The sequence below is a fragment of the Anser cygnoides genome, chromosome 9 (genome assembly GCF_040182565.1).
Source record: "Anser cygnoides isolate HZ-2024a breed goose chromosome 9, Taihu_goose_T2T_genome, whole genome shotgun sequence".
In the NCBI taxonomy this organism is placed as follows: Eukaryota; Metazoa; Chordata; class Aves; order Anseriformes; family Anatidae; genus Anser; species Anser cygnoides.
The window spans coordinates 6,660,153-6,676,646 of NC_089881.1; the positions used below are offsets into that span (position 1 = coordinate 6,660,153).

Sequence of the window (16,494 nt, forward strand, 5' to 3'; positions counted from 1 at the left end):
TGTAATGGTCACGCTGAGGAAACCCTCACAAAATCCCTGCAGTTGACTGTAACTTCAGCAATTTAAACTGGACTTACTATTCCTGCACCACTGACGTTGCATTTTGCATAGCATCATGAAGGAACAAAGCTAGCACCTGCAATATTGTTAATCATAATTCTTCGTTTCCTACCAGGAAAAACCAACAACAAGAAAACAATTATTCAATTTTTTAAAAGCATTTATGAGAAATCGGTCACATCATTTGTCATCATTAATAAAATCAAGTAAAACCTGCTTGGTAATGTTACTCATGTTAGCCCACCTCATGACTTAAGCTGGAAGTAAGCAACCGCAGAAAACACAGAACTTGCCTGAGAGTACAAACAGGTCAGCAGCCTGTTGAGCCCTAATAGAAAATAAAAGATAAGGAAAGACAGGACCAAAAAAGCAACATGTACCACTCCAAAACAGAAAGGAGTGTATTGAACACAGCTACATTTTAATATGTACACAGTAATTGTTACCTATAAAATGTTTTCAAGATTTTATTTTTGAGTTGCTTAACATTTTAGTTACTGTTTCAGTTACTCAAGTTTAACCTTTTCTGGTATTTAGAACATTACAATATCTACATCTAAAGTTCTCTTTTCTCCTATTCCAAGTGTCTTCCTTAACTATTCAGTTCTAAAATTCTCATGCTGACACATCTGGTCGTGAGACATTCAAAAGCTATCGAAAATGGCCCAGCAGTACTGCCCAGTCTGTCAGAGCAGCCAACACAAGCTCTCACTTCATTAAAGCAAAAGGATCAAACAGAGCTCTTACTCTAATAAGTTTTGTCCCTCTATACAGAGCTTATTATTTTCACTGTGTAAGTAAATCATGTAAGTTTCAAAGCCTTCCCTTTGCTATAGAGAGCCGAGATACAGGTGGTCCACTGAAAAACTCCATCACTGCAAGCACCTTAAAGCTCAGCTGGAAGAGATTTTGAACTAACAGAGCAGTAGCAAGCATCTTAAAATGAGAAGCAGGTGGTAGAAGGTCAGCCCAAGGAATTGAGATTTCAAATCTTCAAAATCCTAGGTGTGGTAAACTACTTCCACTGCTCAGCTCCAAAGGTTGAAAGACTGAAGAAGGCTGGGACTGCCACAATAACTACATTTGATGAGGCTGAAAATACAGCTTTGAAGGCCTCTCTCTCAGTAGTTCAACTGATATTAACGAGTTAGAGGGAAAACTTGAGGGGTGAGGGGAAGGGAGAAGAATGATGCTTTTCTGAGGGGAAGAAATCACTTTAACTGGTTGACGAGAGATACAGTCATCTTCGTGCACAAATTTGTTTAGAAAAATAATAATTTGGCTACTGTGTGCATTTTTTTTAGCATTAGAAAAAGTGGGGAAGGAGAGAAGAAAGGATGGAACAATAAGTAATTTAAAGACAATCCATCATCACCATAAAGAAATATCCCAGGAAACCCCAGGCTGTCTCAAGTCAAAAAGAAACTGTAGGCTAATGAAGCACGGAGAGACTGTGCTCCGTATGATCCTACATGAACGTGATGTTTGTCTGTCTAAAGTCACCCCAAAGCTGCTCCTCAGAACCTTCTCCCTCAGGGTTTTCTGTTTCAGGGTAAACCCGCTGGCAGAGCTGGGGCTGAGAACAAAGTCACTCACCACAACAGCTGGATTCTCCATTCCTTTCAGCTGGGGCTGGAAGATAGAAACAAGTGGCTGGGGAGTGGGATGCAGGACGAAAAAGTGGGAAGAAAATAGATTTCTTTCTTTAAAGAAAAAACATATATATTTTTTGGCTGATTTCCTACGCTGCAAATTCTTCCCCTTCAAAATAACACCCATTTAGCCAGTAACTCTGAGAACTGAACATTCAAGTTAAACCAATACCAACTTCAAATACCAAGGGTTTTTTTGTTGTTTTTTGTTTTTCCTCAATAGAACACTCAGGTTATATTAAAAAAAAATGGAAAAAAAAGCTGGATTGGGGGAAAAAAAAAGATGCAGTAACAGGGCTGGCTAAGAAGTGAAAGAGACATAAAACTAACTTCTGTTGTACATTTCAGAAAGTTCACCAGACATAGTGTTACAATATCCCAACTAGTGATGGAGCAACACCAGACATCAATCTGTAGGCAGCCAGGTTTCAGCAGTTCTGGTTTCCACAGAAGCACTTATCATCAAGTATCTTAATATTTTTATGAAGCCACAGAACCACATAAACATAACTAACTCATTGTTGGTACAGTGCCAGCCTAAAGGATAGTTTGTTAGACAGAAAAGCATATTCCAAAAAGCTGTTTATGTCAAAAAAAAAAAAAAAAGCAGAAAGTCAGAGAGACTTCAAAAACACCCTGTGTGTCACTGGATTTTATAATCCAGAAGAGTTGCTTTGCATTCAAAGTGACGAAGGGACCACTGCTCGTACTGAAATTTGATTACACCTTGAAGATAATCCCCAGCTCTCAAAACAAAAGGTCCACTGGACTCTCAGATCTTAGCTTTTAAACCCCAAGGTACACAAGCAGGTAACAATGAACATTTTATAAAGCATCTTCTCCAAAACTTTCTCAAAACTTTCAGATATTAGGAGGACTGTCATACAGTTTTCTGGTGCAAATCCTGGGAACGCACTTTTCAGGTCACAGCCAGAGTATATCCTTGAAAGGGTGGTTTCCAGCCTTTCAATTCCGTCCTACTCAAATCACCAGTGTGAGTTGCCTACAGGTGCAAGCAGGACAAGTTTTCCATACAGTTTAACTTTGCATTTAATTTCTGATGGTCCAAGTCCTTTAGAATTCATTTGTTTTATTTAAAATTGAACCTCCAAGTTTATGAAAATTTTAAAACTGAACATAAACACAGCCACGCAGAGACATCTACATTCAAGTTCTGTTTAGCACATAAATGTTGCAGCTAATGTAACGCTCTAAGAGAACAACTATCTTTTATGGGTTCCCCAGCATTGGAAGTTGACTTATTTCGCAGACAGGGATCTCCTTGTTTCTGGAGGCTTAGACTTCTATCAGCTTTCTGATGAAATCATGCCCACGTTTTCTTGAACAAAGTTTAACTGAAAAATGTGCGAGAACTGTTAAAGGGCATGAAAAGATCATTAAGTATCTGATTCTTTTATCTTTTTCACACTTCCGCAGAACAGTTTAGATGTATCAATTTACCTCCCCTATACTCTGACCACTACCCATCTTCCAAGGGATCATTTCTAAAAGTAAATGCCTCTGACAATCTAAACAATACATTTTTGAAGAAATGTAATCTGCATGACTTGTAAATACAACCCTTCTATTCAGCGATGCTTCAAAACTGCACCTTAAAACACTCAAACGGTGTTTTGTAAGACCTAACACAACCATTTCTGACATGAGGTCATTAAAGAATATCAGCACTGCAATTACTTCTGCGTAATCACTAGCACTATTACTACAAGAAAACAAGTAAACACATGAGCTAACCTAAAGATGAAGGGAAGTAGAGTGCCAAAATATAATCTTTTCCTCCTCCAATATCTCTGCTATTCCTAAAATGCTCACTAAATATATCAAAGAAATTCTGAAGAGCTGCAATTGAGATGTCATCTCTACATATTCTCCCCTTAAAATATACATATATATATATATATATATATATATATATTTAGTTAGTCTCCTTTCCCCTCTTTACAGACCACTTCCCCTTGTAACAACCCAACACAGAGACAGCTCGCTGCCTTTGTGCCCTGGCCCTAGCAGCATACTGACAGCAGGGGCTTTTCCTCCCACCAGCTTCGCTACTCTCTCTATAAAGAACATCACTTGCTCCCATCAGCCGTGACACAGAGACGACGTGCACATGCCTGGAGGAACTTATTAGAGTCTAAATTAGCTCTGGCAGTAAACAAATGAGAAAAACAGGATTGCGCGTAGGGTGCATTACACATTCCGTAAGTGTTTCTGTCTGTAGGCTCCTTTATGTCTCCTTACTTTGTGCCAGATTTAGACATCCGCATAGATCAGAGAATGAAGCAATGGTCACCATCAAAATTCATGCTTGCCAGCTCATTTTTTTTCCCATTTTTCATGAGTACTTTTAGTTACTCGTGTTAGTCCCTGATGCTCAGCCCTACCACCTCCCTCCAGGGCGCTGAGAGCCAGCATGATTTTGCTGTCGAGCTCCGCACGAAGGGGAGCTGGCAGGTAGCGGGGACACGGCACCCCCAGGAGCTCCTGCACTCCGGTCCTTCAGCAGAGATGCACACACTTGGACAGTGACCAAGCACTGACTTCTCCAGTGATCACTGTCTGCCCCTCTACAGCTGTCACATTGATCACATTTTTCATCAGGTGTGCAGAAGTATGCCTTGGCTTTTACTTGGTGCCACGCAGTTCTTCCCATCGGTGCTGTCTTCCAGAGGCCCTCATTCTGTCATGCACCACTGCAACCCAGTTCTGCTCCCTTTAATCTGGTCCCTTTTACAACGCCTGGACTGCTAGGTATTTCCAAGTCCCACCCGACTGATTACTTTTTCACCCTCGCTAGTTGGCTTTCAGCGACCTCAGGTCTGTCAGTATGTGTATATTCAAGAGACCACCTACCATGGTTCATATATACAACACGTTCCTGTACCAAAGGCATATATAACACTTCTTGCACAGCATTTCTCTTTTCTTGGTTATTTGCCAAAAAAAAAATAAATGTAGGTGTAAAATTTGGAAACAGATCCCAAGAGATTACTTACACTCTTGTGGTCAGCACAATATTTTTATTTACGGTAGTCCTTGTGTCACTGTTTGCGAGCACTAAGTACGATCCAAGCTTTAAATAGGGACAGATGCTATGATGCCACACAACGTATCTACGTTATATGGCTGGGCTTCTTTCTAAACCAGTCCACTACCAAGGCAGACACCAAAACACAGGGATGAAAACATGCTGGAGAAGATTGCTACCATTTTTATTTCTGCTTCACAGTTTACAAAGATCAGGCTAAAGCCAAACATGCCCTCATTACAGCCCTTGTTACAATCCAGTTGCACTCCTGTGTTTTTGTTTTTGAAGTTGTAATGGCTGTATTATCAATTTCTACTAACATGAGAAAAAAAATCATACTCCCTTAGGCTTTAACACCTATGCGCTTGAATAGAAAAAAAACCACACAACTGAACTAAACAGGACATATCTGTTAGCTTGTTACAATTATGAACACAAAATAAAGATTTGCTATACTCCTATCAGGTAAAATAAAGAACAAAGCCTACCAAATAACAGGAAAAAGCATCACAGAAAGCTCATTAATGACATACCCTTCCATAGCAAATCAGGAACATTCAGAAAACAAACTGTTTTCTTTCCAACTGTACAGAGGAACTGCACACCAGTAAAAAAATTCACATTCTCCAAGTCACACTAGTCTTCCCTGGACCACTGCTTTGACGACAGGCTTTATAAAGAAACATATTTGTAGCAGACTGATTCTCTGCTATAGATAAAAGATTTTCAGAACATATTCTTTGCATCAAACCATAAGGAAAAAAACATTCTCCTATTAATGGCATTAAAACAAACACATGCTGCTGCCATCTGCATTTCTTTTCTAAACACTTCAAAGAACCAAAATTTCTCTTGCATTCTGTTCCCAAACCCTCTTTTCCTCCAGTTATCAGGACTATCCATTTTTAAGCTGTGCCAGCTACAAACCTGTCCAAATGATTAATAATAATAAAAACCAACAAAACAAAAACCAAACAACAACAAAACACGAAGCCCCCAGTTCTCAGGAATCTACATATTTTTGATTGCCAAAATGATGGCAGAGAAAGATCACTTCATTCAACAGGAAAAACCACCTCTATCTTCCACATCGCTCAGAACGCGGGAGATAACATGAAGATGGATATGATTTTGCATTTAGGATGCAAATTTTAAGCTACATTTTGAACGTGATATATAGCACGGGCTACTTTCTTTCAAAGCAGAGAAGCCTCACTGTTGTGTTAAAAATCTATCTATATAATCCAGTCTAAAACCAAATCTGCCAAATTAAAAAGCATTAAACAGTATTTAAATAACTTAGGAACATAAACCATTCATCCTTGTAAAAATCAGACTTGATATCTCACCCAAATCATAAGTAATTAAAAGACTACATCAATTCCTCTGCTAGCTTAACATCTCTTCTCTCATTTTCACATTCCTTTCAGGAACTGTTGAGTTTCCTCACTTTGGTTTTCCATTAGGTCTCATTTGGTTTCCTTGTTTCAAAAGCAAATATATGAGAGCATGAAATATTTCAAGGATGAGGTGTCCTTGACTTTTTTTTTTTTTTCTGATCCATTTAAAACCTTAGTTGGAGAGATCCTTCCATTCAGGCAAACTTCTCTATACATGCTTTGACCTGGCCTTGACTAGCTCTTTTTGGCTGGAAACTAAGCACTGTCCTACCACTTAACAAAATTTTAATACCTAGGAAAATCTGTCATAAGCCCAACTCTTAGTCAACCTCTTCAGCAATATCACCACATCCCTACTCCTTTTCCCACCCAGCGATAGGTCATGCACTTCTGCTTCCCTGAACTGCAGGGAAAGTAAAAACAAAAACAAAGGAAGTGCTTGTGCTTCCTTAAAGGAAACCGAGCAACTCTTTTTCAACATTATTATAAAACTTGAAAGAAACCTTACGATTTTTGATGGCTCCAAGCCAGAACTGAATCCTAATTGGCAGCAAAACCATTCCAGAACACACACAATTAAATAAGTCTTAAAAAATAGCACCAGAATTTAATGATTTTAAGCTTATAATTTTAAAATGGTATACCATATGCTCATAATTGTGTAAGCATAGATCCTAATCAGACACAGATCACAGCCAGTGGCTGATCAGATAACACTACAGCTCCAAAAAGCACACAAAGGCAAAGCAGTTAGCATACTTGAATTGTTATACATTTTATTTTTATTTTTTTAAGTTAAGATTTTATAGTTTACAGTTTTAATTGTTTGAGCAACTCTCCTGCCTACTGTAATGCTGCCCTCTGCATGCATTTCCAATATGAACCATCAAACGCTCTGGACACAAACACACCTCCCCCTGGCAGGGGTTGTAAGCTGCTGCAAAAACCTCTTCCCGGCCCTAACTTTGAAAGAAAACATCGTGGGGATACACTTCAATACTAATTGCAATCAACCAGTGAGGTCAGGTTGAATAAATAGATCAGATAAGAGATTTAGATTGGGAAGCTCATAAGCGGAGGAAAGAGTTTATGTTGACACACCAGGTCTGATTCACCCTACCCCACATTCGAGATGATATTAGTATGAAGGAAAGTACCTTCATCTGCGTATCTGCCCTTCTGCTCAAGTTAGACAGATCTGAGGATAAGACCTGAGCTCCCAAGTCTCCCCTTATTCTTTTAATTCCAGATGATCTTATACTGGGTCTGGTTTTGAGCTGGGTCTGTTTCAGCTCATACTGATAGAAAAGGACTAAGACTTTATTCAGCAATTTAGTCATTTTCCTGCAACCTAACCCCAGAATGGTTATCAGACATGCGCTAGTGGACAGTCAGTATTTCCTGCTCCTCTTCTTCCCCACGACACTTCATACAACCGCCAGCTCGCCTGGGTGCTGAATAGATGAATGAGGAATAACGCAGGCATCATCCTGGGAGCGCTGCCGTGCTGCTTTGCAAGGCGGGACAGGACGCCTGCTCTTTCCCCAGTCCTCATGGCAGCAGCACAAATTAACCTCGAGACCACGTCATCTTACAGTTAGAGACAACCTTAGCACAATGGTGTGGGCAGGCTGGTTATTTCTTCAAGAGGAAACATAAAAATAGATTTAGGTAAACAGTGCTGGTGTTAAACGCTATGTCCCAGCATTTCATTTGGAAGTCTTATCGCAAACATTTCTGTTGCTTAGCTCCAGGAAGTTTATTTCTGAATTTATTGGCCCATCAGAAGCTTCTCACGAAGGTAACCCAACGTCTTCACAGGCAGAAATGCCTGCCTGTGCTAACTCCAGAACAATTAGCTCGCCAACACAACAGCCAGAGATGTGAGGAAGATGAACAAAGCATAAAAAAATATGGAAAAACACAAGGTAGACTGTTAATATTGCTCGTCCTTTTAAAATAACCATTGACAACGCAATATACATGATGTTCACAGGATCTCTTTTTTTTAAATCACCTGAGAGTATCAACCAAAGAAAACAGTACAGTTTATTCCACTGCATAAGTGTGGAATTTATTATAGGGGATGTGGAGACAAAAGTTATGGTGTTTTGTTTTTTCCCCTCAACGGAAGACATTTATCATTTGACAGCTTTCTGGGGGAAACTGACTTCATTCTTGTCACACAAAAAGTCTGATGGTGTCGTAAGAACTATGGATGAAACAGCTGGAGAACACTTACTGAATACTATGTCTGAACAGCATTTATGAGCAAGTTTTTATCAAGCAGCGAGAAAAAATAAGCCTAATTATTTCAGCTTCCAAAAATCTGGTATGTTCAAGAAATACATCAGTTCTGTAGCTTTTCAATGCCCAGTTTCTCTCTTTTTAATCAATACGAAGTAGCCTGTCAATCTTGCTCTGAAGCTGTTCCCCATCATCAGCACCATTCAGTGATAATCATACATTTATCACCCACCTTTGTAGCCCTCCTGACAAAGACTCCTATTTCATTATAGCACTGCACAATACAACAATGCCTTTTTTTTTTTTTTTGGCTGTTTAGGACCAACCATTACATTTTATGACTCAGGCGTTGACTGGGAACAGTAAAAATGATGTTATCTGATTTAAAAAAAAAAATCATACAGAAATGGTGATTCTAACAGCACCCTTTCCCACTCTGTTTCTTCAATGAGAAAACCTCACCCAGCTGTAACCAGAGACCCCCTAGTACCTTCCAGACAAACAAGTGCATTTAATTTGAATGCTAAAATAAACCCAATGCCACAAAGCAAGCTACGTGGTCAAAGCTCACATGTTCCCGTATAGATATAAAACCCATATATATCTTTCACTAGGAAATTTTATTGTTAAAAAATTAAAAACTTTCTGCCCTGAATGATTTACAAAACCAAACGCTTGCTTAAGAGGACTCCATTCAGATTTCATCAAAGCACAGCCTGAATTTAACAGAACATGAAGCATGTCACAGTCTGTATCACATTTCTGATATCTTTCTGGGAAGTTCCTACATAAACCTTCAGCCATCATCATCCAATGTGTAGCTTTACAATCAACTGTTTCCATTTATATTTATACTTCTGTGCAATTTATACCATACTAGAGTCTGCATTTATCATAGAAGGAATTCTGAAAATCATTTCAAAGAGAAAGTGTGTTTTACAGCACAATCTTTGTACAACATTATTTTAGTACAATTCCAGTAAAATTACCACAAACCTAAAAATCATGCAAGTAGAAATCTTGCATGGAATTTACATTTCTAGCCTCCTCCCAGACATTTGTCATTCCGTCTCATTTTTCTACACAATTTAAGCTTTTATTTTTGAATGCAATTTTCCGCTCAAGCTAGCTTATTTCTAAATACAACCTTCTAAGCATGAAACAATGCATTGCTCACTTAGTGACTCTTCCCACAGCGAGTCAAGACTACAGGCTACGTTCAAACACTGATCCAATCTAACCTCCTGCCTAAACAGTTTTGAACCAAACCCCACTGTTTGTTCAGCATCTGAACCCCTGACATTCTCTTTAAACAAATCCTTCCTCACCTTTGAGACTGCCGTCTTGCAGCATTTGTCTGTGCTGGTCAAGACCCTGCCAACACAGCTGAGCTTCCAGGCTCCTCCCAACCCTTTTGAACAACCAAGGTACCACCACCTCCTTTGTAGCATCTGATACAAATCCTAAGTCAAATCACACCTAAATCACGAAGCACATGTTAGTAGATGGCTTAGCATTTCATTCCTATACTTGTGAGATGCATGTTTGTCAGCAACATGCATCTCACAGTGGTGGTTTCTTGCATGCTAACTGCAAGTATTTTTTGTATTACTTAGAATAAAAACCTTGGGAAGAGAATATGCAACCAGACCTGAACATAAATCCAGATAAAAGCCAGTCTTAGTACTACATGAATCTGTCATTCATCTACTGAGCAATAAAATGCAGATACGCTTAAGACACAAGCCTTTTATAAATTAAAAAAAAAGCCTTTTAATTACAACAACAAAATCTGCAACTTCAGCAGGAAAAGCATCCCAAAGAAGTCAACCTAATTTCAAAGCTCTCATACCAGGTTATGAAAAGGAACAAAGACCTACATAAGAAATCTCACAGGATGCTCATGGTTTCCTTTGTCTAAGGAGGTCACGAGGGAGAAGCAGAAAGAACACACACCCCAGTGCAAAGCCACTGGAGAAAGCAAACTTTATGGGAGTCAGTAATTTTGCACACCTTGAAGCACTGGTTGTGTGTTTGCTCGTTCCAAGATGCCCACTTTTTAAGCTAATAAAAGCATGACAGAAATAAGATTGTGGTTACTGAAAGGCAAGGTCATAACTATAAAGCTGAAACAACATAACTAAGTGCAAAAAGTCTAAGCAGGATGGAGACCGCTGCACAAAGGTCTTTATGGCCACCGCTGTCAGCCCCTCACATGAGGGCAGGCTCTTGCTGAACAGGGAGCTGTTTTAGTGCATACTGAATCTTATAAAAATTCATGTTTCAGCTCTGCTAAGTTTACATAAAATATTTAAAAGACTACAATTAAAAGCCACTAGTGAGAGGAACATATGTGTTTTAACTATGCGTGCTACTTTTAGTTACCTTTCTGAGGAGATTAAAATTAAGCAGCTTTGCTTTCATCCCACTCACACCCTCCCACTACAAAGTCTGTCTGAGCAAATCCTCCTGCTACAGACGTCAAAACAGGGCATAAGTATTACAGCGACTTATTGCCAAAACGCGTTGGTTTAATATCCCATTATTATCGTAATACTGGCACAATAACTTATTATACGTGACGGCTTTTGCAGTTAGTCAGGGATGGATCCTCTTACTCAGGAGTTTCTTCATCCACACAGAAGTGTATTTGCTGAACGTGTAAAAGAGTAAAAGTAAGAGCTGAGCGAGATGCGATGCTCGTCGCAGGCCCTAACGCCAGACAAAACGAAGTCTGATCAGGGCATTGCACACACGCTTCCTACCCTGTCACTGCTGCTGTCCCAGCCTTCACCTAGAGCGATCGGACCAGAAATTCAGGTCACAGGATTTACAGAATATGTTGCTTAACCACTTACTTCCTATCACTTTCAACAAAACCCTTTCACACATATATATTTTTTTTTGCGGGAGGGCCAAGGAGCCCCCCGTGCGGGAACACGACAAAACGAGGAGTAACCCATGCACGCAGGAGCCCGTTCGTGCCCCAGGGCTCGGGGCTGCTCCTGGGCAGCCTGCAACGCAGGAGCACGCCACGAAGCCTGCCCAGGGCTGTGCAGTCACCTGGGTTAAGGCACGTCCGAGGACAAGGCTCGCTATCGAACACGCTGAACACAACCAGCGTGGGAAATTAAAAAAAATAAAGAGAGAGAGAGAGAAACCCACACAAGTTGCTCGCCCCCCTCCCCTTCCCGGGACAGCGGAGCCGCCCGGGCCACCCGTCCCACAGCCACCCCTGACCTGCCCGCGGTGCCGCCGCCTCCTCTTCCTCCTCCTCGTCCCGGGGCCGGGCCCGCTGCCCGCCGCCACGCCACGGTTCGGGCTGGGCAGCCCGCCCAGCGCCCCGGCTCCGCCGAGCACCGCCCTCCGTGGGGCTGCCCCCGCCCCGTCCCTCCCCCGCCGGGGCGGCCCCGACACGAGGAGCCGGCCCGGCCCGGCCCGGCCCCGCCAGGCCTCTCCCTGGCAGGCCCGGCGCTGAGGGGCGCCCCCCGGCCGGGGCCCGAGGAGGTGGTCCCGCGGCGCGGAGCCTGAGGCAGGCGAGCGAAATGGCTGCTGAAGGCGGCGTGGCCCCGCGTCCCTGTCACAGGAGAGTTGTGTGGATGCCAGTAAGGAGATAAACGAGTGCCGTGCTGTAGTTAGAGCCAGGGAAGGCTTTTCAGAACTCACCAAGTGCTCGCCAGGATTTACTGCCAGCGAAGACAGCTCCCAGCTAATCAGTCTTTCCCCTCCCAGACACAGATTGTCCGCCAGGAGGGGCACTCATTTAATCCTACAGGCTGACCGTCTTTGCAATACACCAATTTTTCATCTGTCCCTACAACAGATTCTGAAACGAATGGTACAGATGCAGGGAATGCCCGAATTCCCTTTATGCTACCCCCCGACACATATATGCGGAACCACGTTGCTGGGCTTTTTGTCGTGTCCGGAGGCCAGCACAGCGAGCAGGTGGGCCACACGCTGCTGCGGTCCACAGTGCCCCCGAGGTACCACCGCCAGCTCCCCACCGCTTATCCACCAGGCCTCTGCTCCTGGGTCACGGTGACCTGCTGTCACGGCCCTGTCCACACAGGCACGAAGCCAGATTTGCTCTTTGATACCACACACCTACAGTCAACGTGCCTAACAAGGAGACTGGGCACGTTTTTTCCAGCTGGACTAGTGCATCTGCCTGGCTGGTGTGACTGCAGCTGGCCGTGCTCCAAGGTTCTCCACCTTCCTGCCTTCTAGGAAAGGATGTAGGAATTCAGGCAGTTCTGACCGACAGACTGCACAGCGTTGCAGGAACTGACCTGCAGCTGGACGGCCACAAGACCACAGCCTTTACCTGCGGCTGCCCTTTATAAACCAAACCCAGAGATGCGCAGCAGCACAGCAGTGGCCTGCCAACCAGCAGCTGCTCAGCACATACACAGAAGCTGCTGTTCTTTCCAGCTAGCAGCATCGCATCAGCTGAGAGCTAATCCATCATCACGGCTTTTTTTTTTTTAATTATTTGAATAAAACAAGTGCCAACCATCTGAACAAAACTGTTTCACAGAGGAGTAGGAGAGAAAATATGGGACCCTGGATGCAGAGTAATGAGATTTCCAACTACCATTCACTAGATCACTTTAGGGCATTGCAGGATTGCAAAATGCCCAATATTACCACAAAGAAATTTGGCCTTTTTTACCCAGAAAGCAGAGTACATGCTTCACAGAAAAATCATCTCCATATGGAAACAATGATTTACGATGACAGCAAATGCTTGCCACTACAGTTGTGTTTCCACCACCACCCAGAACAAAGTGCAATTCACAAAGGATTTGAAATTTAGAAACTGTCAATCTGTTTTTCTTGCAACAAAAGGATTTCATTTTCTTCACAGAACATTTTTGCTTTGGAGAATAAAATACAGTTGTCTGCATATACAAAATAAATTAACTTTGCCAGATATTATGTTATTTATCATATAAAAGACTATATGTACTCAAAGTTGCTAATATCTTGAAAGTTTCTCTGCAGAAGTGCTGTACACTTGGATTTTATGGGGATGAAAGTAGAGGAGAAACTGAATACTCACAGGACAGAGCAACTGCAACTGCTATCTTTGGAGTAGGCTTGGAGTTATGCACAGTCCTGCCATATCACTTCACCTGATAATCTGGTCTACTGGATCTACTTTCTCTATACATACTATTATAAATCCATGTCTTTGAATAGTGTGAATACTATTTCATATCATCAGAATTTGCTCTTTTGCAAAGATCTTAAGGTACCCCCTTACAGTAGAGTGAATTAACTATGAATTAACAACAAAAAAAAAAAAGTGCATTAACCAAACTGCAGCTGTGAGCATGTATGGACACAAACTGTGAGCTCGCTAACATCCACAGCTGCATGTGGTCAAAACATGGCAGTGGCACTCTCTGACCTCAACCCCGAGAGGTAAATTGACAGCCTGAATTACAGAAGATAGGTCACAGTGAAACGCAGCCCCATCATCTAAGGGGAACAGTACTAATTTTATGGTTTACTTAAATTTTAAAGCTCCTGATCCTAATTCTCCTAAAATACTGCAGGATTAAGTATATTCCAACTATTTTGTTTGCCTATGGCCCATGTCCCCTTATTCTCTATTTCGTGAGCTTCTCTTTGTCCATGTTACCACCAGAGACGAGGATTAGAAACAGGCATGGAAAAACAGACCCCTTTTCCACAGATACAAATACAATTGTGAACAAGGCATTGCATATAAAGAATTTAGCAATGCATACAAAAATTAAAAGGAAGTCTGTTGAGAGGTTAGAAAAAGCACCCCTTCCCCACCCACCCCAAATAGGATTATCAGGCTTTTTTACACTGATTAGAGGTGTTTCCAGCCTCTTCCCAAGACACAATTCACAAAGAACTCTGTTGAAAAATACCTCTTTGGTCTTTTAGCAAGGGCTTCAGAAGAGGAGATAAGCATGAGAATTCCTACTCTGGTAAACTTTCTGTATTACAGTGCTGATTTTCAGTGGATATCCAAAAAATAGACGAAGAGAAAGCTAATGGCTGCATCTCAGCTAGAAATCTATCCCTATAGCTTCATCATCTTAGCTGTCCTTAGGAAAGATGCCTCCACAGATAACATTTTAGCACATTAAGACGGGGTGATCACAGTACACTCGAAATTTGGCAGTATATAAATAAGTGACATTTTAAAAGCGCAACATTGAATTTCATGCTATTTAAAAAGGAAAGTGTAAACATAAGTGATACTCATCTCAGAATCATTTTACCATAACTGCGTGTTTAAAGCATACCAGATAGGAAATTTTTTCTGATGTACCTCATATCCAAGATTTGTGTTTTAGGTTTCCTAGCATGATGCAAAGAACACTGCAAATTAAATAACAAAGTTTAATGAGAAATGACTGATTCATGGCACTGATCTAATTAAAATCACAAACAGGAAGTTGGTTTGTTCTTAGAAATCACTCAAGCAATTGTACTTGTCCTAAGCTTTCATTCTGTGTGTCACTCACTTTAGGTCTGTGATGCAGGCACAGTTTAGTAGCGCCCCTTGATAATGATTAGCAAGAAACCTGAGATGAAGCTTATGAATATCCAATATTTATTTCTAATACAGAAACCAGGTAAACTTAGAAAGAAAGAAATGGAGAAAAAATGTTCCTCATATGCCAACATTGTTTGTTCTAGCAACAAGCTTCAAAGCAAAATACTTTAAGTCTTACAGGATTATGAGCTTTATAGCTTGTGTTTGGTTTTGTTGTTTTGCCTTTTTGTTTTTTAAACCATTGATCACCTCTGCCTTCATTCATTCCTGGGCATTTCTGACTTATCATTAAATTACCATTCATACATGAAATTTGTTGGGATAGAATCTTTAAAAAACCCCAGGAAAGCTTTCATTCCTTCTTGGAACCAGAATCCTCCCTGTTACAGCTATCCCCATTCTTCCCACCTAGACACTGCTGGCATGCTATTGCTTTTCACATTCATGTGATTGTAACAGGAGTTCAGCTTGTATCCTGTGTTTGTGCCCCCTACCATACTGTTTCATATGGTACCTTCACTCAGAGATCTGCTAGGACTGAATTCAGCCAGTAACATCTACCAGAGGCAGAGTGTGTTAAAACTTCAGTTTTGGTCTCACATCCTGATAGTACCGAAGTGCAGATGAGTGGGAAGAGAGAGAGGCATGCCTCCACTCTACAGACAAGTTTACAGTCAGTTTTGCTCATAAAAGATGGTTTCTGCCACTTCTAAACTACGGTACATTTGAACTGTGAGAGAATATTTTATCTGAAGTAATATTTGAATAGGGTATTTCAATTCTAGTTTTACTTCTGCACTGTAGTAGTTTGAGGCTCTATACTTTAAAAAGAAATAAAATGAACAAAAATGAGAGTTTCAGCAGTCTGAATCTTTCCTTCACTTCCATTGTTTGACTATGGCTGTGGTTGCATTTCTCAGCTACATTCCTGAATACTTCACAAAGTCCTTACTCTCCATCTAGCAAAAGGTCACTTCTGACAATACCCAGTTCTTTAAGGAAGTACAATTCTCAGTTTGCTAATTACAGACTGAGATGCCTTGTGTCTCATTCCTACTGCTTTTAAGTATTTTAAGAAACTGCTGGTAGTTCTGGGAAGAAAACCATTTGAAAACAGTTATTTATGCCTGCTTTTTGCCACCACATATCTGAAATCTGATGTCATCTCTTTCAGTTTCTTTGTGCGTGTTTCTGCATCATTCCAAGTGCCACGTGACATATCTACCCCATGCCTGAACAAACTTATCCCTCGTTTTACAGTTCTGGATGCCTTGATGACTCATGTATATTTTGACATTTTATTTCTATAACCTCCCGGGGATGCCAGCATTCTTACCCATTAAATTACCTCAGCCTGAGTCTCATCAGATCTTTAGGAATCTTTTAATCATGTCATAACCATTGGTCTGGATACAGTGCCAAAGTGACTCACCCACATTTCTGTAACTGCTCTATTGCATTACAGCAGCTTTGGTTTTCTTTAGAGACTGCCTATTGTCTTATTCCTCAGCATTTCTACATATATGGCTTTACAGCATGTAA

The 16,494-nt window shown here is 41.2% G+C and overlaps 1 protein-coding gene across 3 annotated transcripts in view; it reads right to left on the minus strand.

Moving 5' to 3' along the window:
• The window catches only part of PXYLP1 (2-phosphoxylose phosphatase 1), a 63,562-nt gene that overhangs the window by 42,478 nt on the left and 4,590 nt on the right, over positions 1-16,494 (minus strand). The window contains exon 1 of one of the 3 annotated variants that reach the window (XM_048062923.2): positions 11,649-11,788. The exons of 1 other annotated variant lie outside the window; for it this stretch is intronic. The gene's annotated coding sequence lies outside the window, so the exon portion shown is untranslated. Of the gene's footprint in view, positions 1-11,648; positions 11,789-16,494 lie in introns of those variants that run through there. One more of the 3 variants, XM_048062925.2, reaches the window with a different exon arrangement.